At 41.5% G+C, this 25,147-nt stretch overlaps 1 pseudogene; it reads right to left on the reverse strand.

Annotated features, from left to right (window-relative positions):
- Positions 1 to 20,707: 20,707 nt before the first annotated feature.
- Positions 20,708 to 20,786, reverse strand: LOC145537295 (U2 spliceosomal RNA; annotated as a pseudogene).
- Between the last annotated feature and the right edge of the window lie 4,361 nt (positions 20,787 to 25,147).

The raw sequence follows: 25,147 nt of genomic DNA on the forward strand, positions 1-25,147 counted from the left end.
CAAGGAAGCCATAGATAGTACTATAGTATTGCAAAAAGATGGTTTAAATAAGTCTCTAAAATCTTCTACCATCGACTTTTGAAAAGTGTGCTGATAGCACTACTGAAAGTGTTAGTCATTCATTCGTGTCCAACTCTTTGAGACCCCATGGCCTATGGCCTGCCAGGCTCCTTTGTCCATGAAATTCTCCAGGCAAGAATACTGGAGTGGGTAGCTGTTCCCTTCTCCAGGGGATCTTCCCAACCCAGGAATCAAACCTTGGTCTCCTGCATTGCAGGCAGATTCTTTACTGTCTGAGCCACCAAGGAAGCTTTGAGTAAATTGTAATCCAGTAATATCTGTCTTCTTCACCTCATCCTAAGTCATGCTGTTCTGTTGCTGCTGCATTTATACTTGAAGCTAATGTGGAGTCACTGGATATGGGGATTGCAACTTGCTGATGTGGTAGAGGTAAGCTAGAAGGTTTTCAAGTAGAAGGTATCTTGTGGTTTGAGAATGGCCAAGGGTTAAGGTAAGTCCTCTCAGCTGTTCACATTTCTCCAGTGTTGGCTGCCAACTGTAGATAGTGCCTGAGTAATTTCTGATCTCTTGCTCCCAGGATTAAACTTTCGATTCAAGGCACTGGGCAGGGGAAGGGGCCCCAATGTGGACATGGTGCCCTGGCTGCAGCAGGAGAAGCAGCCCTGTGTCTTTGGGAGGCAGAGGTTTCAGTCTCCCACCTTGAACCTCAAAGGCTCCCCTTGGCCACCCAGGAAACAGGTGGGGCTGAAGCTGGGCAAGCAAGAAACAGAGCTGAACCAAGGCACCCAAGTGTAAGGTACAGAAGGGTCCATCTATCCCACTTCATCTGCCCTCCTCCCTCCAGGCCCTCATCAGACTTGGGCTAGAACATTTTTCAGCTCACCTGCTCCCATCTCTCTATCTGGTGGAGGACTCGCCTCCTCTGCCTTCCTGCCAAGCATCCCTACCCAGTTTCCAAGTGAACTGGAGCAGACCTGGAAGTTCCTTGCCTCAGCTGTCATAGGATTCCACTTGACAGAAAGTTCTTCTTGCTGGTGATCCAATCCTGTTCCCCTGTAATTTCCTTCCACACACCCATGTTCTGCCCTCAGGACAACCAACCAGACAGGACTGCTCCTTGTACTCAGGAATTGTCCTTCACATATTTGAACACAGCTACAGCTGCCATTCTTGCTCCCTAGCCAGGCTTCTGGAGAAGGCAATGGCATCCCACTCTAGTACTCTTGCCTGGAAAATCCCATGGACGGAGGAGCCTGGTAGGCTACACTCCATGAGGTCGCCAAGAGTCGGACACGACTGAGCAACTTCACTTTCACTTTTCCCTTTCATGCACTGGAGAAGGAAATGGCAACCCACTCCGGTATTCTTGCCTGGAGAATCCCAGGGACGGCGGAGCCTGGTGGGCTGCCATCTATGGGGTCACACAGAGTCAGACACGACTGAAGCGACTTAGCAGCAGCAGCAGCAGCCAGGCTTCTCTTTCCCAAGCTAAATACCCCCATCTCTTTCAATCACTCTTTATCGATGCCAAAGGAGATGATGCTTATCTTGATGACTGAATAAGGCAGCTAATTGCCCAAGTTGTGCAACTTGGGTTTGATTCATACTTGTGAAACTTTGGGTAAGTCACTTTGCCTCTCTAAGACTCATTTCCCCCATGTGTATGTTGGTTTTCTTCGTGGTAATGGAATGTATTTACATTCTGTGTCAGAGCTCGTGGGACATAATGGCAAGGTTGTTGTTGTTGTCCAGTTACTCAGGCGTGTCTGACTCTTTGTGACCCCATGGACTGCAGCATGCCAGGCTTCCTTATCCTTCACTATCTCCCAGAGTTTGCTCAAGCTCATGTCTGTTGAGTTGGTGAATTCATCCAACCATCTCACCCTCTGTCGTCCCCTTCTCCTCTTGTCCTCAGTCCTTCCCAGCATCCAGGTCTTTTCCAATGAGTCAGTTCTTCGCATCAGGTGGCCAAAGTGTTGGACCTTCAGCTTCAGCATCAGTCCTTCCAATGAGTATTCAGGGTTAAACCTGACTAACCCATATTTTCTCCCTAGATATCTCAATATGGTGTTAATAGGTGAAGCTACACATATACTACAAAGAATTCAGTAATTGGTTCATCTCAGCTAACATATAGCTAACAAGATGTTTGTGTCATGTCATTTGTCATGTTATTGGTTACATTCTTAATTTTGCATGTTTCCATGTTACCGTTTTTTGCATTTTCTCTCTAATCTTCCAAATTATTAATGGCTCAAAAGTGATTCACTCGAGTATAAAATCAGTGATGAAAAACCACAGTAGTTCAACGTGCTAAGTTGCTTCAGTTGTGTCCGACTCTTTGCGACCCCATGGACTGTAGCCCGCCAGGCTTCTCTGTCCATGGGATTTTCCAGGCAAGAATACTGGAGTGGGTTACCATTTCCTTCTGCAGGGGATCTTCCAGACCCAGGAATTGAACCCACATCTCTTATGTGTCCTGCATTGGCAGGTGGGTTCTTTACCACTAGTGCCACCTCTCAAAGTAACATTAAAAACATAAATAATGAACTTGATTTTGGTATAAATATACAATGTGAACATCATGCATTAGGATAAGTAAATGTGAAAATATGATGATTTGATATAGCAGTCAAAAAAGTTTTTAATTTATATTGCTACTTTTTCATGATTAATAGAATTAATATGTGGCTTTTGTATGATAAAAAACAATTTCTGCTAATGTAGCAGCAGAAATCAGAAAAGAGGAATTAAAAAAAAAATGACTATTTGAACACTGGCTTTTGTTGTGTGGCGATCATAGTGTTATTAAACTTGATCCACTGACACCACCATAGCCTTCATAACAGTTTCTTAGAAAGCACAGGGACCACTCTGGTAACCAGTCATGTTTCCAGAAATGGCATAAAATAATACTTTCTAATACTAGATTGATGAATATTATTACTAACAAGGTAAGAGGCCCAAATTACAATGGCATCAAAAAAATTGCACTGCTTAGAACATATGCACTGCATTCAACATTCTTTTCTAAGATACTTATATCACTAACCACAAAGTTTGTGGCAACTATTATATTCATAAACATTCAGAATAAACTTTTGGCACAATCCTTTTTGTTACTATCATATGTTACATAATATTATTTGATTGAAACAGTGGAAGATCTTGATATACATATTCAAAGGAAGTGCTGCTGAATTTTTGTTCCATTAATCACTGAAATATCAGCCTTCAAGAGAAGATAATATTCATTTATGAACTATAGAAATGATCCCTGAAAGTATAGTCTTAATATCCATTTATGTAAAGATCATTTTGTAATGTGTGATAATAACTGAAAAAAAATAAGACTAAAATCAATATTGACAAAGCAGCAGGTATGCATGCCACAAGGAAGGATCCTGCAGCCATATAAATAAAAGGAGTTGCACCTGAATGTCAATTCATACTTACAAGTATTAAAATTAGTGGTCAATAATATACGTCTTGATTTTTTTTTGATTCAGTGTTGAAAATGAGGGTCAATATTGAAATTATGATAACATACCTCCCATTGGAACTGAAGCTACAATACTTTGACCATCTGATGCAAAGAGCTGACTCATTAGAAAAGACCCTGATGCTGGGAAAGATTGACGGCAGGAGGAGAAGGAGATGACAGAGGACAAGATGGTTGGATGGCATCACCAACTCAATGGACATGAGTTTGAGCAAGCTCCTGGAGATGGTGAAGGACGGGGAAGCCTGGCGTGCTGCAGTCCATGGGGTCGCAAAGAATCAGACACAACTGAGCGACTGAACAACAACCTCCCATTGAGTGTTCTTTTTTCACGATGCTAAGTGAAGAAATGGGCAGTATGTACAAGTCTATATTCAACAAAGATAAACTCCCAAGTTTTTTTGAGGAATGAAACAAAGTATTTCTTCGTAACAGTGATAATACTAAAGACAATCCGTAGCATTTCAACAAAATAGTTCAAGTGGTATATCTCAGCAAGATATTTTGCATTTTGAACAGCCTGAGCTTTTCACTTCAGAGCTTAAATATTACCATTTTATGGTATCAGGATTTCTTTTGATGACTTAAATGTGATACAAATGGTTCAGTCACTAAGAGTTTGACTTGGTGATTTTCTTTACTTATTGGAGAGAGAAATTTGGCATAGATTAAAATTGGCATATAAAAATGCTGTAATAAAATGTGAAAAAATATCTTTCAGAGCTGAATTCAATCAAATAAAGGATTAGATTAATTTGCTGCTATCTTCCAAGTTGAAACATTCACCTTTTCAGCTTTTCAGTATAAATGCTTACCATCTCCCTGTCTGATGGGGTGCTGAGTGTAGCCTGTAGTGAAAAATCATTTCATAATTTCTAGGTTAGTGTTCTGTCTGAATGTGAATATCCAAAACTATCTGCCAGAGCCAGCAAATACTCACTACCATTCCTAACAACTTTAATTTGTGAATTGTTTTTTTTTTTAATCAAAATATAGGTAAGCACTCAATATGCCAGCAAATTTGGAAAACTCAGCAGTGGCCACAGGACTGGAAAAGGTCAGTTTTCGTTCCAATCCCAAAGAAAGGCAATGCCAAAGAATGCTCAAACTACCGCACAATTGCACTCATCTTATATGCTAGTAAAGTAATGCTCAAAATTCTCCAAGCCAGGCTTCAGCAATACGTGAACCGTGAACTTCCAGATGTTCAAGCTGGTTTTAGAAAAGGCAGAGGAACCAGAGATCAAATTGCCAATATCCACTGGATCATCGAAAAAGCAAGAAAGTTCCAGAAAAACATCTATTTCTGCTTTATTGACTATGCCAAAGCCTTTGACTGTGTGGATCACAATAAACTGTGGAAAATTCTGAAAGAGATGGGAATACCAGACCATCTGACCTGTCTCTTGAGAAACCTGTATGCAGGTCAGGAAGCAACAGTTAGAACTGGACATGGAACAACAGACTGGTTCCAAATAGGAAAAGGAGTACATCAAGGCTGTATATTGTCACCCTGCTTATTTAACTTGTATGCAGAGTACATCATGAGAAACGCTGGGCTGGAAGAAACACAAGCTGGAATCAAGATTGCCGGGAGAAATATCAATAACCTCAGATATGCGGATGACACCACCCTTATGGCAGAAAGTGAAGAAGAACTAAAGAGCCTCTTGATGAAGGTGAAGGAGGAGAGTGAAAAAGTTGGCTTAAAGCTCAACGTTCAGAAAACTAAGATCATGGCATCTGGTCCCATCACTTCATGTGAAATAGATGAGGAAACAGTGGAAACAGTGTCAGACTTTATTTTTTTGGGCTCCAGAATCACTGCTGATGGTGACTGCAGCCATGAAATTAAAAGACGCTTGCTCCTTGGAAGGAAGGTTATGGCCAACCTAGATAGCATATTTAAAAGCAGAGACATTACTTTGCCAACAAAAGTCCGTCAAGTAAAGGCTATGGTTTTTCCAGTGGTCATGTATGGATGTGAGAATTGGACGGTGAAGAAAGCTGAGCGCCGCAGAATTGATGCTTTTGAACTGTGGTGTTGGAGAAGACTCTTGAGAGTCCCTTGGACTGCAAGGAGATCCAATCAATCCATCCTAAAAGAGATCAATCCTGGGTGTTCATTGGAAGGTCTGATGTTGAAGCTGAAACTCCAATACTTTGGCCACCTCATGCGAAGGGTTGACTCATTGGAAAAGACCCTAATGCTGGGTAGGATTGGGGGCGGGAGGAGAAGGGGACAACAGAGGATTAGATGGTTGGATGGCATCACCGACTCGATGGACATGGGTTTGGGTAGACTCCGGGAGTTGGTGATAGACAGAGAGGCCTGGCATGCTGCAATTCATGGGGTCGCAAAGAGTCGGACACGACTGAGTGACTGAACTGAACTGATAGGTAAGCAAAGAAACCAAAGGGATGTAGAACCTGATCTTTAACTCTAGTCATTATTTATCTGGATATGTGTCTTGGTGAAATATTGAAAATTAATTACCATTATTCATTGATTTTTAAAATTCAGTTCTCTCGTTTTAGTTAAGGTTTGTAATGGATATTTTGTGTGTGAGAGAGAAAAACATGCAAGATACTAACCTATATAATATGAATTGGGGGCTGGGAAACTTTTCCAATCCAAATATCTCCCCTATGCCTAAATTTAGGCCACCAGAGTTGTTTCTTTTTATCTTTTCATAAACAAAATGAAAAATCCCACTGGCATCTAGCCCGTTAAGCTTCTATCAGTTATCAATGCCTTATTTCAGATGAATTTATTAGACCTTTTCCCAACGCAATTGATAGATGAGGATGATTTTTAATAGTGAAAAAGGTGGGGCAAGGAAGACAGGCCCAGAGAATAGGATTAGAATCATCATCTAGGAAGCTATGAAACAATACCAATGCCCAACCTCCATCCTAGACACTCAAATAATAATAGTTCTAAAAGTTTGCAGATGATCCCATTATTCAACCAGGGTTGAGAACCACTAGTCCACATGCTTCCAGTCAGTTTTCTTTCATTGGTGGTTCAGGGGAGGGAGTGGATCCTGGGCTCCTGACAGGGCTGCAAAAGGGGAGATGCTGGGAAGAAAAGAGAACAGGAATGAAAAGGAAGGTAGGATGGGCCCTTGTAATAAAACTGGTTTAATTTTCAGTTCAAATATTATTCAAATCCTTTAGTTAAGATGGAATAGATATGGTCTCTGTCAGTTTTGTGGAGCACTTTGTAAATATGTCCACTATTAAGGGGTTTATAAAGGGAATCAGCTAAGAAATTAGCAATAACCTAAACTGCTAAACGTTGGAAGCCACAATGTATTAAGCAACTCTCTGCTTGAGACACTCTTGTGGAAGGATGGAATGTGGAGTGAATGCTAATAGGGAAGGGGGAAACACACACACACGTGAAAAAACTGCCCAGGCAAAATGGCTATGAGGGAGGTGGGAGGGGGGTCCAGGAAGGGGAACACATGTAAACCCATGGCTGATTCATGTCAATGTATCGCAAAAACTACTACAATATTGTAAAGTAATTAGCCCCCAACTAAAATAAATAAATTTATTAAAAAAAAAAAAAACTGATGACTGAGGTAAACATAGTAAGTGAGGCATTTGGTGTTACTCATGGAAGGAAAGGAGACATGTTAGAGGAGAGACATCACTGTTAGTCTTTCTCTCCTACCTCTTTGCCTTCACTTAAGGTGTTCTTTCAGGCTGAAAGAGGGAGAGATAATATAGGAAGGCAAGCTGGTCTGACAGCTGAGATGAAGACTAAAGAGATTTTTATGCCGAACAAGAGATGCAGGCTAAACTGCCAGGAAAAGCTTTCCAAAGTATGGCAAGGAAAACAAATAAGAAAAAGAGAACAAAGATGTATTATTTTATCTAATAACTTTATTTAAAAGCTGCCCTGAAGTACCAACTTTTAAAAAGGAAATATTGGTTTCAAGTTGTTTTAAGGTTAGCCATATGTTTGATATAAGGAGGCAGGGCAATTAATTGCTTTTAATTCTTATGGACCAGAGTTCAGAATTCCCATGTGACTCTCCAGAAAGACACATGCCTTTCTACTTATCTTTGACGCTGTGCATAGACTACCCCCTCTCTCTCACTAGCTTCTCTAGTGGAGAGACACTGCTTCAGACACCATGGTATAATGGAAAGCCCATGAGACACACCTGGCTTCAGACCCCAGGACTGCTCTGATGAGCTATGTGACCTTGGGCAAGGTACTTTGCCTTACTGATTTGTAATTTCTTCATTTGTAAAAAAAAAGAAATAATAGTACCCATTTGTCAGGTTTTTTTTTTTTGAAACTTAGATGAGATGATGTATACGTATAGTGTGTTAAGCACATGTGTTTGTGTGTAGTCGCTCAGTCCTGTCCAACTCTTTGCAACCCCATGGACTGTAGCCCACCAGGCTCCTCTGTCACTGGGGATTCTCCAGGCAAGTACACTGGAGTAGGTTGCCATGCCTTCCTCCAGGGGATCTTCCCAACCCAGGGATCAAACGTGTTTCCTGTGTCTCCAGCATTGTAGGCAGATTCTTTATCTGCTGAGCCACCATAGTAGATGTTTTTGTAATTACAATACCAGATGTTGAGTTGTATTTCCTCCTTGTTCATTTCAAAGGTATTGAAAATGTCCTGTGAAAGTGGAACCCAAGGTTTAAGGAAGACCAAAAATATAGTATTGAAGTGAGGAACCACAAATATACCCAATTCACTGCAAAGAGATAATCTGAGCTTGTACTCTAAATGGTACCACCTTTTGTTTTCATGCATAAAATCTGAACCAGTATCTAGGCATTCCAAATATATTTTTCTTATTTGAGTAAAAAGGGATTCTTTATGAACTGAACACTTTAGGAGAAAGGCCAAACTATTGGTTGCACAAATTTCAGAAAGCATAGCCCTCAACATAGCTCTATAAGCACCATCTCAGTTCCAGGATATTTAGTAGATGGTCTCAACAGAACACGTTGTTTTGCTCACTGCCTCTATCTCAGTGATAAAGATAAATTTCAGCAATAAGGCAGATTATACAATGAATTGGAGGTATTCCATCTTGAAATTATGTAGTATTTGGAGCTACTAAGTATAGTTTCTCCTCTGGGTACCAAGAAACCAGTGTTTATAGATTTGCTGCCTCAGTATCCAGCACTTTTCAACCTAGCAGGCTGGATCCTATCCATCACACTACAATGATAGTTGACCAACAACCATTATCTCACTTTGGTATATCTCCGCCTATTTGGGCTTCTCTGATTCCTAGTAGCCCAAGGATAGAGTTATCCACAGTACTGTGCTACTGCCTCACATCTGCTCATGAGAGCTCATAGTTAAATTTTCAGGAACTTTGCTAGGAAGTGGTTAAACTTAGTCATCATTAAAAATTAAATTATATAAACTTACATTTAGAGAAGGGGCTTCCCAAGTGGCACAGTGGTAAAGAATCCACCTGCCAATGCAGGAGACGCAAGAGACATGCGTTTGATCCTTGGGTCAGGAAGATCCCCTGGAGTAGGAAAGGGTAACCCACTCCAGTATTCTTGCCTGGAGAATCCCATGTACAGTGGAGCCTGGCAGGCTACAGTCCGTGGGGTTGGGTCGCAAAGAGTCGGACACGACTGAGTGACTGAGCAAGCATGCACATTTAAAGAAGGATAATAAATTCTCATTATTAATTATTTTACTACATTTTTTTATGATCTGTGATTTCAAAGTTATTTATATCTGTTGTATCTATATGGTGGAAATACGATGTCATGGTATACTACAGAACATCTCTTCTCAACTGTGCATTCAATCACGCCACAATGGTAGCTTCAATTTGGCCATGGTGGGAGTACTTCAGTTCAGTTCAGTCGCTCAGACTGTTTCCAACCCCACAGACTGAAGCATGCCAGTCTTCCCTGTCCTTCACCATCTCCCGGAATTTGCTCAAATTCACGTCCATTGAGTCATTGAGGCCATCTAACCATCTCCTACTCTGTCATCCCCTTCTCCTCCTCCTGCCTTCAATCTTTCCCAGCATCAGGGTGTTTTCTAATGAGTCGGCTCTTCTCATCAGGCAGCCAAAGCTTCGGCATATGCTACAAATTAGGGTATTCCTCTCCCATTCCCCCACCCCCGAGAACTAGTTGTTAAATATTTGCCAGCATACCACTGGACTTACCTCCCTTAAATCTCTAGGGAATCTGATGGCCATCATCTCAAGTGGCACACTAAGACCTCTCTCAATATCTCTGAACTCCAAACAGAATCTCCTTGTACAGCCTTGTAATTTGTTGTTACTCCTCACTGCCTTCTTCTCATTCTCATTCTTCTCCCTCTCTCTCACTCTTCCTCCCTCCCTCTCTCTCTCTCTTCTGTCTCCTATCTTTATAAAAGTATCTCTTTATGTCCATTCTTACGAACATGTATGGAACTAATTTATCCCCTTTAAGCCCTTAAAGCTTAAGTTCCAAACCCTTTTAAAAGCAAAGAAGAAAAAAAACTTGGTTTCCACTGTAATCAGTGGAGATATGCTGGCAACTTTATCTCTTCACTTATTCATGTATTCAAGAAGCTTTTGTCAAGCACTTACTATGTGCCAAGCAGCTAGGTATTGAGAATCCTGAGACTGTTCTTAAGAACCTCACAGTCTGAAAGGGAGACAGACAAGTAAATATAGAATAATCAGACACTATAAGTGCTGAAATGGAAATATGTATAGAATGTAACGGAAAATGAGAGGAGTAAGCAACTAAAGTTTTCTAAAGAGAGTGAGGCCTGGGGACATTTTCACAGAACGAAAAACATTTGAGTTGGTATTAAATGATGAGCAGACACTCTTGAAGACAGGAGGAGAAGGGGACGACAGACGATGAGATGGTTGGATGGCATCATCGACTCAATGGACATGAGTTTGAGCAAGCTCCGGGAGTTGGTGATGACAGGGAAGCCTGGTGTGCTACAGTCCATGAGGTCACAAAGAGTCGGACATGATTGAACTACTGAAGTGAACTGAGACACTCATAAGACTAAGGAGCCATGGAAGGGCATTCTGAAGATTGGAAACAAGGACTTGATATATGGGCAAGCATCATAGTTAAAAATTGCCAGACTTAAGCAAGTGAAAGTCACTCAGTCATGTCTGACTCTTTGTGACCCCATGGACTATACAGTCCATGGAATTCTCCGGGCCAGAATACTGGAGTGGGTAGCCTTTCCCTTCTCCAGGAGATCTTCCCAACCCAGGGATTGAACCGGGGTCTCCTGCATTGCAGGCGGATTCTTTACCAACTGAGCTATCAGTGAAGCAACTTAAGCAAACGTGAACACATAAAGGAATTTAATGGAAGATTTGATAAAGGTTTGGGGGAAAATAAAACAAAATACAAATTAGAGTGTTTCTGGGCATCCAGGTAGACAGGAACGGATGTGTGACCTTTTCAAGATACCACCATATGGCTGAAACAGTTCCAACTGTTTTCTGTCCTTGAACTCAAGATTACAATTACTGAGAGAGGATTTGTTTGGTATGCCATTTATCACATACCCATCCATGCCATGTATAGACTTGAGTAGAGTACTATGTATGACTGTATCATCAAGACTGCAACAAATGGGAGAAGGGCAGTTCAACAAAAGGTTGAAAAGCACAGTGTTTTCTAGTTCAAGTGGCATCTTGACTGTAGCTGCATCTCTTCCTAAGTTCTAGTTTCTGCTGAGGAACCTTCTCTCAATTGGCAGCCTCTAAAATGAACTTGGCACCTAGGCAATAGTAACACTGCCTCCTCCCTGTCCTTTTGCAGTCCTTGGGATGATAGGCAGGTTTCTACTATGGCTAACCTCTAGGTTGCCTCACTTTCTCCTTTGTGGTCTCTCAGCCCTTCCACTTTGTTCCCTCTTTAAATGTCATCTGTTAGACACTTGATACAGGCTCTGTTTTCCTGACTAGATTCTAACTGGTATACTTCTTATTTCTTCTGCCAGGGTAAAAATGACAAAAATCAACACAGGGGACCTCAGGGCTCAGAAGAGCCCACATAGCAAAGCTACAAGTAGGGCTATTCACATACCTGGACTTTAATCTTTGAACCACTTGTGTTGAGCAAGATTGGCCAAAGAAGCTGAAAAATCACAGCAGTGTATCAAGGGCAAAAGAAGTAGCTATACACTGTAACCAAACATTCACTAGGCTGCTGTTTTGTCCAACCTCCATGGGGGGTATTTTTTTAATGAGTTTTCCATTGACTTAGTTAATTATTATAGGCTTTTTCTTGTGACCTTGTCCCTTTTTTGGAAATAAATGCTTTGCTGTTGTTGTTTTAGAGTAGATTCATGCAGTGTCTCGGCTCACAGCATGTGTGCAGGGTGTGGTATGCAGACTCTAAGGGGAGCACGTGAGTGCAGGGGACTGGGTGTGCATGCCTTTGAGTCTGGTGACTCCAGTTTAGGCTTTTAATCTATACTCTCAAGGAGGAGGAGGACACTGACCCTAGACAGTGAACCTGGAAATTTTTGCTGCCTCATAGGACTGGTCTTTTCCACCACATTCTCAAGTCCATTTCTGCAAATGATTACTCATTACTGGCCAAGAAAACTTCACCTGGCTTGGCATCAGGACAGAGGTAATGCTGGCTTTAAACTCAAAATCTCCTCTAGTCACTCCTAAAGCTCCCAGGAAAAAATACACTCTATAGTACACAAACATAGTTTCAGAACAAAGTTCCTATTTTTTGTTCACCCTTACCATTTACAAACAGAACAATTATTCAAGCTTTTCCTACATGAAAATTCAGGAGCTTCCACTGCCCCCAGAACATCGTTTATTGCAGATTCACTTGAATTTCCTTCAGTAGCCAAATTTTGGATCTATGGCCTTTTGCATGGCTATTAAGCCCAGTAATAATCTTGACTCTATTCAGTTCAGTTCAGTTCAGTCACTCAATTGTGTCTGACTCTGCCACCCCATGGAATGCAGCACACCAGGCTTCCCTGTCCATCGCCAACTCCCGGAGCTTACCTCAAACTCATGTCCGTCGAGTCGGTGATGCCACTCTGTTGTCCCCTTCTCCTCCCTCCCTCAATCTTTCCCAGCATCAGGGTCTTTTCAAATGAGTCACTTCTTCATATCAGGTGGCCAAAGTATTAGAGTTTCAGCTTCAGGATCAGTCCTTCCAATGTATATTCAGGACTGATTTCCTTTAGGATTGACTGGTTGGATCTCCTTGCAGCCCAAGGGACTCTCAAGAGTCTTCTCCAACACCACAGTTCAAAAGCATCAATTTTTTGGCACTCAACTTTCTTTATAATCCAACTCTCACATCCATACATGACTACTGAAAAAACCATAGCTTTGACTAGACAGACTTTGGCAGCAAAGTAATGTCTCTGCTTTTTAATGTGCTGTCGAGGTTGGTCATAGCTTTTCTTCCAAGGAGCAAGTGTCTTTTAATTTCACGGCTGCAGTCACCATCTGCAGTGATTTTGGAGCCCCCCAAAAATAAAGTCAGCCACTGTTTCCATTCTTTCCCTATCTATTTGCCATGAAGTGATGGGACTAGAAGCCATGAGCTAAGTTTTTTGAACATTGAATTTTAAGCCAACATTTTCACTCTCCTCTTTCACTTTCATCAAGAGGCTCTTTAGTTCTTCTTCACGTTCTGCCATAAGGGTTGGCCATCTGCATATCTGAGGTTATTGATATTTCTCCCGGCAATCTTGATTCCAGCTTGTGCTTCATCCAGCTCGGCATTTCACATAATGTACTCTGCATATAAGTTAAATAAGCAAGGTGACAATTTACAGCCTTGACGTACTCCTTTTCCTATTTGGAACCAGTCTGTTGTTCCATGTCTGGTTCTAACTGTTGCTTCTTGACCTGTATACAGATTTCTCAGGAGGCAGGTGAGGTGGTCTGATATTCCCATCTCTTTAAGAATTTTCCAGTTTGTTATGATCCACATAGTCAAGGGCTTTGGCATGATCAATAAAGCAGATAGATGTTTTTCTGGAATGCTCTTGCTTTTTTGATGATACAATGGATGTTGGCAATTTGATCTCTCATTCCTCTGCCTTTTCTAAATCTAGTTTGAAAATCTGGAAGTTCATGGTACACATACTGTTGAAGCCCGGCTTGGAGAATTTTGAGCATTACTTTGCTAGCATTGGAGATGAGTGCTATTGTATAGTAGTTTGAGCATTCTCTGGCATTTCCATTCTTTGGGATTGGAATGAAAACTGACCTTTTCCAGTCCTGTGGCCACTGCTGAGTTTTCCAGATTTGCTGGCATATTGAGTGCAGCACTTTCACAGCATCATCTTTGAGGATTTGAAATAGCTCAACTGGAATTCCATCACCTCCACTAGCTTTGTTCGTAGTGATGCTTCCTAAGGCCCATGTGACTTCACATTCCAGGATGTCTGGCTCTAGGTGAGTGATCACACCATCATGTTATCTGGGTCATGAAGATCTTTTTTGTAGAGTTATTTTGTGTATTGTTGCCACTTGTTCTTAATATCTTCTGCTTCTGTTAGGTCCATACCATTTCTGTCCTTTATTGTACCCATCTTTGCATGAAAAGTTCCCTTGGTATCTCTAATTTTCTTGAAGAGACTCTATAGAGTGGGATTAGGCCAAGATCAAGTCCTAGTTTTCATGTGTCTGTCCATACATGGTCTGGCTTTACTCAGACTTTGATGCACCTAGGTAAAAAGTGTACTAGTATAAGGGCTATAAAGCCAGGGTTGAGCGGATGTGACTGTCTGTCCTGCTTGGGAGTAGAAAAGGGAGATATGAATAGAAGTCAACTTACCACTTGACTCCTGGTCAGAATTTCACAAAGAATCTTAACACAGAGATGCCAAAGCCCCAGTTACTATGCCCCAGGAAACTGAGCCACATCTTTTAAGCCACATGATAAGTTCTCAAAATTCATCTTGCATCAGAATCACCTGGAGGTTTTGTAGGAGTTCTGTGCTCCCTCAGAAACATCCAAAAGCAAATAAAACAGAACCAACTTTGTGAGAACTCTGGAAAACAGTCAAGGGTTTACAACAACCAGTCAAATTCTTAATCAAAAAAACACAAGTTCAATGTAGTAAGAGATCTTTGTGGCACTTTTACTTGCCCTTCTCTCAACTCCTTCCCAGAGCAGCAGCATTTTTAACCCATATTCCCAGTGTGGGATACTTGTCCCTGGTTCCAGAGGAAGATGAGAGCTTACAAATTATTGAGCATATCTGTTTTAACCTGACTGGAGTTACCTGAAAGACTGACACAAGATGTTCATCTCTATCTCACCTAACTCGAAACTCAGGCTGGAAAAGCCTTGGAAACTTCTTGAAAACACAGCAAGCTGAACTAAGAACCCACAGATATCTGGAGCAAAAAATAACTTTCAAAATAGACGATAGATTGGTCTAAATTGTGGGAACATAAACTGGGGAGAGTTTCTTTGGGAAATTAGGACATTCAAAAGCACCATGCATGCAGGGGAATCTAAAAGGCCACATGCGTGCCTAGGGCAAGACATATGCTCAGAAAAGACTTGAGAAAATCCTAAACTTTCCCTTTGGGCTGATACCTAGGCTCTGTGCAAGCTTGACTAAGAAGCAGTTTGCAAAGTTTGAAAGAGGTATTTGTTTTAACCTGTGGTCATTCAAGGAAATCTCTGCCAAAATACTAGCTGAACACAAGCTAAGGGAACAGACACTTCAGTGAACACACACATAACATACCAAAATTTATGGGATGCATAAAAGACAGTGCTTAAGAGAAATTTATAGCTATAAATACCTATAATCAAAAAGAATAGATGCAGAACACCAGCTGAGAGTGGAGAGGAGTACTTGACCAACAGAAAAGAATATACAGAACCACACAAAACTCGGTAGGATGAAGGAACTAAGGAGAAAAACAGGAGTGTTATTAGGACTGAAACTATCCTTGGCAGGTGGGGGAACTGAAGCTGGGGTCCAATCTCCATATTGGGGCAACTGTCTGAATCAGAGGAGAAACATTTAAGGCTGAGAGTGAAACAGCTGATCTGTGGCAGCCTAAGTGGAATGACAGTCATATAGTCCTTGCCACAGCCATAAGTATGCTGGACAGGGATGCAGGTCCCCTAGAAGGCACAGCAGCTGGGAGCTGAAGTTTAGGGGTTGTGGAGCAATCCCAGGGCTAGGGCTGCTATTGACTGCGGAGAGATGGACCGAGGGAATGTGAGGGAGGAGACTGTGGTGGGAAATACCTGTGGATGAAAGCCAGGCAGCTACGGAAGCAAGGTGATACTGCTGAGTCACATATAGGGGGTGGAGCCATCACCACAGCCTTTTTCTCCCCACCCACCAACATTGGCAGCTGAACAAGAGAGAGGCTGGCCCATCAATGACCTTATGCACCAAATTACAGAGTAGGAACCCACTCAGTGTGGGAACCCACTCAGCTCCCTTAGGTGACTGATGCGCAGAACTACAGAGTAGGATCCCACCCAGGGTGCCCCTTTAAGTGCCTGATGCGCTAATCTACGGAGTAGGATTCCAGCCAAGGGGGCCCCTCTATGTGCCTGATGCGCCGAACAACAGAGAAGGACCCCAGAAGGACCTCTAAGTGCCTGAATGGGCAGAGCTATGGAGAAAGACTAGCCAAAGAGGACTTCTGATCACCAGCTAACAGAGGCTAGAAAAAAGACTCTGATAGGGCCATAACTCCTGTGGCTGAGGCAGTCCATGCCCCTGCACACTAGGTACTGCCAGGGTCCCTGTGACTCAAGTGGCTGTGCCATCTTCATGCTCAACCCTCACTGGGGCAGAGCTGCCACAGGCAAAAGAAGTCTTGTGTCTATGCACGCGGGGTTGCTTCCATCATGTCCAACTCTTTGCAACCCTGTGGACTGTGTTTGGCCAGGCTTCTCTGTCAGGGGAGTTATCCAGGCAAAAATAAGGAGTGTATTGGCAAATACTGGTTGTCATACCCTTCTAGAATACAATACTTCCTGCTGCCCTAGCCACCAACTCCCCTGAGTACCTGGTGCTGCCAGAACCCCTGCAACCCAAGCAGTGGCACCTTCTCCGCACCTGGCCCTCACCAGGGCAGACCCAATCCTCCAGGGCAGCCTCAGGAGCAACCCCAGTGGACGACCCACATGCAGAGGTGGAATTAAAACCACAATTGAAACCCAGGTACAGTGCAGCACAAAACCTTCCCACCAGCAGTACAAGCTGCAGATTAAATCCACATGATCAACTAGGTAGACTCTGTGTCTATGGAATATATAAAAGTCCATTGAGAGCTCCCACAGAAGAAAACACACTAGTTCTGCTAGCTGTGGACATTGGAGGCAAGAACATACAGGAGTAGGACCAGATTCGAATCTGAGCTGCCCCCACAGCAGGTCCAGAGACCAGCACAGTGTTGGAGAGCATCTTAGCAAGGTGAGTTGGATTGTGACTCCCAGTGAGGGAAAGGATCCTGATAGCAGTGTCTCAAGAGAAATATTTAGTATTCTTATGTTTTGACTTGTTCTTCAGTTTCTTTTGGATTTTTTTCTTTTTTTTGTTTTTTCCCTTGTTTCCCCACACCCCCCATTGTAGTTGTCGATTTCGTTGGTACTATGAAAACTAATTGAGCTTTAGAGCTTTTTCAATCATACTTTTTATTGTTGTTATAAACCTCTGGGCTTTTGACAGTTCTGTGGAGTTTTTTTCCTTTTTTTCACCTATTTTTATTTTCTCTTTTTTTAATTTTAATTTTTAACTTTATAAAACCTATTATTTTTTCTATATTTATTCCTTTGTTCATTTTTCCTACTGTTCTTTTCCCCTTGCAGTTAATCTTTAATGTATATAAATCTTCCTTATCTACCTCTATTTAATTTTGCATATCTATTCTTTCTTTCTTTCTTACTTTCCTTTCTTCTCCACATATTTGTTAGTTTTGTTTTAATTGCTTTATTCCCCTCTTGACACCTTGCTTTCATTTTGTTTCCCAGTTTGTGCTTTAGTTAGTTTTGTTCTTAACTGGTAGATATAATTTTTGGTTTTCTCGGTTCACTGGGTCAATCTATTGTACTTTATTTTTGTTGGACTGTTTTGATTTTGCTTATGCATGTATATGTATATGTGTATATTCCATTATTTTATTTATTGTTTGCCTGATTTTGTAACTGCCATTTGTCTGGGGTTCATCTTGGGTGTCTGGCAGCTTTGAGAAAATAGGTGCCAGTGAGATAACGGATGCCATTTTGGCAATTTGGTCAGTCTCACAGATCACTGTGATTTTATCTTTGTTTGCGAGGTCAACATAATGAGCCATCTTGTCAATGATGGCTCCATGTAAGCCCTATCACCTAGAACCTATTGTACAGAGTGAAGTCAGTCAGAAAGAGAAAGATAAATATCATATTCTAATGTATATATACGGAATCTAGAAGAATGGTACTAAAGAACTTATTTTCAGGGCAGCAATGGAGAAACAGACATAGAAAATAGACTTATGGACATGGGGAGAGGGGAGGAGAGGGTGAGATGTATGGCAAGAATAACATGGAAACTTACATTACCATATGTAAAATAGATAGCCAATGGGAATTTGCTGTGTGGCTCAGGAAACTCCAACAGGGGCTCTGTATCAACCTAGCGGGGTGGGATGGGGAGGGAGATGGGAGGGAGGTCCAAAAGCAAGGGGATATATGTATACCTATCACTGATTCGTGTTGAGGTTTGACAGAAAACAACAAAATTCTTTAAAGCAATTTCCTTTAATAAAAAGATAAATTAAAAAATGAAAGGAGTAAAGAGAATCAATGAAATGAAAAGCTGATTCTTGGAGAAGATCAACAAAGCTAACAAATCTTTAGCTCTTCTGCCAAGAAAAGAATCAATACGTAAAATAAAAATGAATGTGGGCATTACACTTTACATAAATAAACAAGAATTAGAAAAGAATACTATGAATAATTCTATACAAAAATATTAGATAACATAAATGAAATGGAGAGATTCTTCAAAATACACAAACTACCTAAGCTGACTCAAGAATAAGTGGAATATTTTAATAGAACTATCAAAAGTAAAGAGAATCAGTAATCAGCCTCCCAATAAAGAGAAGTTGAAGACCAGTTTACTTCAATATGAGTTCTAGCAAATATTTAAAGAATAATGAACACAAATCCTTCTCAAACTCTTCACAAATAGAAAAGGAGGGAACACTTTCTAACTCATTCTAGAGTCCAGCATTACCCTGATACTAAAGCTAGACAAGACACCACAAGAAAATAACAGATAAATATACCTTATGATCAATGTGAAAAAAAAATTTAAAAAGCAATTCCATTTATAATAAAATCTAAAAAAAATAAAATAACAAGGAATATGCTTAACCAGAGAGATGAAAAACTTGTATACTGAAAACTAGAAAACATTGCTGAATGAAATTAAAGAACTAAATAAATGGAAAACCATTGTCAATAATACCCAAAATGATCCAACATAATCAACATAATTCCCATCAAAATTCTAACAACTTTTTTTTTTTTTTTTTAGAAATGGAAAAGTAGATCACTAAACTCATATAGAATTGTTAAGGGGATTTAAATAGCCAAAATCATCTTTAAAAATAAGAAAATCGTTAGAGGACTCACCCTTCCAGATTTCAAATCTTACTTAAAAGCCTACAGTAATTAGTGTTATACTGGGATAGGATAGACATATTGATCAATGGAATCGAATTGAGAGCCCAGAAATAAACCCGAACATCTATATTCAACTCAGTTTTGACAATGGTGCCAAACCGAATCAATGCAGAAAGTAGAGTCTCCTCAACAAATGATGCTGGGACCACTGGATTTCTACATGCAAAAGAATGAATTTGAATCCCTATCTTATACCATGTACAAACATTAACTCAAAATTCATCAATGACCTAAATATAAGAATTAAAACCATAACATTCTTAGACGAAAACCTAACTTCATGACCTTGAATTTAGATATGGATTCTTCAGCATGACAACAAAAGTATGAGCAACAAAAGAAAAACCAGCTAACTTTCACTTAATCAAATTTTAAAACATTTTTTTTTTCATTAAAGGACATTATTTAGAAAGTGAAAAGACCTAGAGAATGAGAGAAAATATTTGAAAATCATGTATCTGATAAGGGTTTAATATCTAGAATATGTAGAGCACTGCTACAATTCAGAAAGCGAGGTGGGAGGGGGTTTCAGGATGGGGGAGGACACATGTGTACCTATGGCCAATTCATGTTGATGTATGGCAAAAGCCAGCACAATATTGTAAAGTAATTATCCTCCAATTAAAATAAATAAATTTTTAAAAGCCCAACACATAAAGACAAACAACCCAAGTGAAAAGTGTGAAAAGGACTTGAGTAGTTTCTTCAAAGAAGACACACAAATGGCAATAAACACACACAAAAATGCTAGTAATTAGGAAAATGCAAATGAAAACCATAATAAGACACCTCTTCTTACCTACTATATTTGCTATATTTTTAAAGTGAAAAATATCAAATATTGGCAAGGATATGGTGAAACTGGAACCCATGCACATTATTGGTGGGAATGTAAAATGATTCAGTCACTGTAAAAAATAATTTGGCAGTTCCCCAAAAAGCTAAACATAAAATTACCACATTTCTATTCTATATTCTATTCCTAGATATATATCCAAAAGAATTGATAGTTTCAAACAGTTACTTGCATACAAATGTTTATTGCAGCATTCACAATAGTCAAAAGTTGGACGGAAAAGGCAATGGCAACCCACTCCAGTGTTCTTGCCTGGAGAATCCCAGGGATGGCGGAGCCTGGTGGGCTGCCATCTATGGGGTTGCACAGAGTCGGACACGACTGAAGTGACTTAGCAGCAGCAGCAGGAAAAGTTGGAAGCAACTCTAGTGTCCATCAACAGACTAATGTATAAAAATGTGGTATAGCCATACAATGAAATATTATTCAGTCATGAAAAGGGATGAAGTTCTGACACATGCTACAACATGGATACACCCTGAAAACAATATGCTAAGTAAAATAAATCAGACATAAAGAACAAATAGTTTATAAAATATCTAAAAGAGGTAAATTCACAGGAACGGAAAGTAGATTAGTAGTTATTACAGTCTTAGAGGAAAAGAGAATGGGGAATTATTGCTTAATGTTTACCGAGTTTCTGTCTGGAGTGATTAAAAACTTTTGGAAATAGATACACTGGTGATACTACACTTGATCTTAGCCAAAAGGCCAAGAAGTGATCAAGAGGAGAAAAGAATACAGGAAGAGCTGTACAAAAAAAGATCTTAATGAACTGGATAATCATGATGGTGTGGTCACTCACCCAGAGCCAGACATTCTGGAATGTGAAGTCAAGGAGGCCTTAGGAAGCACTGTTGTCAATGAAGCTAGTGGATGCAATGGAATTCCAGTCATGCACGCTTAGTCACTCAGTCATGTATGACTCTTTGCCATCTTATGTACTGCAGCCCCCCAGGCTCCTCTGCCCATGGGGATTCTCCAGGCAAGAATACTGAAATGGGTTGCCATGCCCTCCTCCAACAGATCTTCCTAACCCAGGGATTGAACCCAGGTCTCCCACATTTCAGGTGGATTCTTTACCATCAGAGTCACCAGGGAAGCCCAAGAATATTGGAGTGAATAGCCTATCCCTTCTCGGGGGGATCTTCCTAACCCAGGAATTGAACTGGGGTCTCTTGCATTGCAGGCAGATTCTTTACCTGTTGAGCTACCAGGGAAGCCCAAGGAACTCCAGTACATATATTCAAAACCCTCAGAGATGATGCTATCAAAGTATTGAACTTAATATGTCAGCAAATCTGGAAGACCCAGTAGTGGCCACAGGACTGGAAAATGTCAATCCCTATCCCAATTCCCAAGAAGGACAGTACTAAAGAATGTGACTAGAAGATGGCGGAGGAATAGGACGGGGAGACCACTCTCTCCTCCACAAATTTATCGAAAGAACATCTGAACGCTGACCAAACTTCACAAAACTACTTCTGAAGGCTGGCTGAGGACGTCAGGCTTCCACAAAAACTGCGCATTATCTTCAAAAGAGGTAGGAGAAATTATAAAAGATAAAAAGAGAGACAAAAGAGTTAGGGACGGAGACCCGTCCCGGGGAGGGAGTCGTAAAAGAGGAGGAATTTCCAAGCACCAGGAAACCCTCTCACCGGCGGGTGTGGGGGAGGAATTTTTATCTCGGAGGGCAACGTAACTGGGAGGGAAAAAATAAATAAAATCCACAGATTACGTGCCTAAAGCAACTCCCAGCAAAGAACCCCAGACGCTTGCATCATCCGCCACCAGCAAGTGGGGGCTGAACGGAGAGGAGCGGGCGGCACTGCCTAGGGTAAGGACCGGGCCCGAGTGCCCCGAGGGCAATCTGAGGGAGCTAACGTGAGATAGTAACCTAAACTGTGGGACAGCCAGAGAGAGAGAACTATCCCGCGAAAAGCCCAACTCTAAGGCACTGCCGGCCCGCTCACAGAACAAAGGACTGAGCGATACCAGAGGAGAGCTAGCCGGCTGCGGACCGCCCCATCCCCCGCCGGACACAGCGGGCAGGCGGGGCCCGCCAGAGCCGGAAAGGGGCAAACTCGGCTCCAGAGAGGGCACCCCCTACCAAACTGCAAACAGGCTCCCAGTTTCTAAGCAAAGACTGCCTGAGATCCCGGAGGGTCGACAGCCGCCGGGAGGGTCGCAGCCAGAGACCAGCTCCCCAGAACCGACACAAAGCACATCGGAGCCGGGCGCGCCCATAAACCGAGGCGGGGACCAGGGGGGTGATAAGCCGCACCGCCCCAACAGGGGAGAGCGCCCTCGCCAAACTCCTGGCCGCCTGGGCAGCTCCGACCGGGAACGGCACAAGCCGCGGGCGAAACCGAGTCTGCGCCTTTGTGGAGTAACCGGGAGCCTGAACCTGAGCGGCTTAGACCTGGGAAGTGCACGCAGCTCAGGGCCCGCTCCCCGGCCGAGTAACCTGAAGCCTGAGCAGGGTAGACGGGAAAGCACACACGCCGTGAGCGGGGGCGAACCCAGTGCGGCCGAGACACTGCGAGCTTACCACACACAGGCCAGAATTGCAGTGTTCCTTCCTCCCCACAGCACGATTGAACAAGCGAACCTAAAGAGATCACCTCCACCGCTTTGTTGCAGGGCGGAAATTAGATACTGAAGAGATCTCCAAACAGAAGCCAAATAAACAGAGGGAAGCGCTTTGGAAGGGACAGGCCAACAGATTAAGATCCCTGTAGTTAATACCGACTGCATTGAAAAGGACCTATAGATCTTGAAAACTATAAGCAGGAATAAGGATCTATCTGAAACTGAGCAGATCCCACACTGCTCACAACAGCTCCAGAGAAAGTCCGGGATATATATATTTTTTACTATTATTATTTTTTTTTTTTTAATTTTTTTTTTAATTAAAAAAAAATTTTTTTTTCTCTTCTTTCCTTTTTCTTCAAGTCCTCTATTACACCTTTAACTTTCATTTTCATAACCCACTATTAACTTGTAAAAAAAAAAACCTATTTTTGAAGCAAACTACATACATATATCTTATACCTTTTGTGTTTTCTTTTTTTTAATGTTTTTTTCCTGTTCTACATTTTTTTACTGTTTCTTTTTTTACTGTTTTACTGTTTTTTTTTTCTTTTTACACTGTTTCCTTTTTTCTTTTTTTTTTTTAGATTGTAAGTTTTATAAGAGTCTAACCTCTACTCTAGATTTTTAATCTTTGTTTTACATATTTGATATCAACTTTGTACATTTAAGAACCCAATCTTTAGGACCCATTTTTACTCAGGAGCGTGATCACTGGCCTGATTACTCTCTCCCCCTATTGATGCTCTTTCTTCTCCCTCAGGGAACCTCTATCTCCCACCCTCCTCCTTCTCTTCTCAACCCAATTCTGTGAATCTCTGAGGGTGTTCTGGGTACCGGAGAACACTTCAGGAACAGGATACTGCCCAGATCTCTCTCTCCCCTCTTGATTCCTCCCTTTCTACTCATGCTCACCTCTATTACCTTCCTCCCCCCTCTCTATGTATCTCTGTGAACCACTCTGAGGGTTCCAAACTGTGGAAAGCACAGAGGGAAGTGCTTACTGGCTAGATTGCTCTCTCCACATTTGAATTCCCCTCTTCCCCTCCTGGTCACCTCAACCCACCCCCCCACCTCATCTCTCCATGTAACTCAGTGAACCTTTCTGGGTATCCCTCACTGTGGAGAATCTTTTCACCATTAACCTAAAAGTTTTATTATTGAGGCTGTATGGAAGGAGAAGTCTTGAGGCTACTGCAAGAATAAGACTGAAAGCCAGGGGAAACATTAATTAATAAGAGACCATCCAATAGCCTCCATAAATTCACTGAAACCAAGAGCCACCCAAGAGACAATAAGTTCCAGAGCAAGACATACCACGCAAATTCTCCAGCAACACACGAACATAGACCTGAGCATCAATATACAGGCTGCCCAGAGGCACACCAAATCCATAGACATCTCAAAAAATTAATACTGGTCACTCCATTACACTCTAGAGAGCAGAAATCCAGCTCCACCCACCAGAACACCGACACAAGCTCCCCCAACCAGGAAGCCTTGACAAGGCACCTGTCCAACCCCAACCGCAGTGAGGAATCTCCACAACAAAGAGGAACTTCATACTACCAGAATACAGAAGGGACATGCCTAACACAGCAATCTAAACAAGATGAAAAGGCAGAGAAATACTCAGCAAGTAAAGGAAAATGAGAAATGCCCACAAAGCCAAACAAAAGAGGAGGAGATAGGGAATCTATCTGAAAAAGAATTTAGAATAAGGATAATAAAAATGATCCAAAATCTTGAAAGCAAAATGGAGTTACAGATAAATAGCCTGGAGACAAAGATTGAGAAGATGCAAGAAATGTTTATCAAGGACTTAGAAGAAATAAAAAGGAATCAATATAGAATGAATAATGAAATAAAGGAGATAAAAGACACTCTGGAGGGAACCAACAGTAGAATAACGGAGGCAGAAGATAGGATAAGTGAGGTAGAAGATAGAATGATGGAAATAAACGAAGCAGAGAGGAAAAAAGAAAAAAGAATCAAAAGAAATGAGGAAAACCTCCGGGACCTCTGGGACAATATGAAACGCCCCAACATTCGAATCATAGGAGTCCCAGAAGAAGAAGATAAAAGGAAAGGCCATGAAAAAATACTCGAGGAGATAATAGTTGAGAATTTCCCTAAATTGAGGAAAGAAATAGTCACAGAAGTCCAAGAAACTCAGAGAGTTCCAAACAGGATAAACCCAAGGCGAAACACCACAAGACACATATTAATCAAATTAACAAAGATCAAACACAAAGAACAAATATTAAAAGCAGCAAGGGAAAAACAACAAATAACACACAAGGGGATCCCCATAAGGATAACAGCTGATCTTTCAATAGAAACCCTTCAGGCTAGAAGGGAATGGCAGGACATACTTAAAGTAATGAAAGAGAATAATCTACAACCCAGATTACTGTACCCAGCAAGGATCTCATTCAGATATGAAGGAGAATTCAAAAGCTGTACAGACAAGCAAGAGCTGAGGGAATTCA

This window comes from Giraffa tippelskirchi, chromosome X (genome assembly GCF_054371585.1).
Source record: "Giraffa tippelskirchi isolate mGirTip1 chromosome X, T2T-mGirTip1v1.2.pri, whole genome shotgun sequence".
Lineage (NCBI taxonomy): Eukaryota > Metazoa > Chordata > Mammalia > Artiodactyla > Giraffidae > Giraffa > Giraffa tippelskirchi.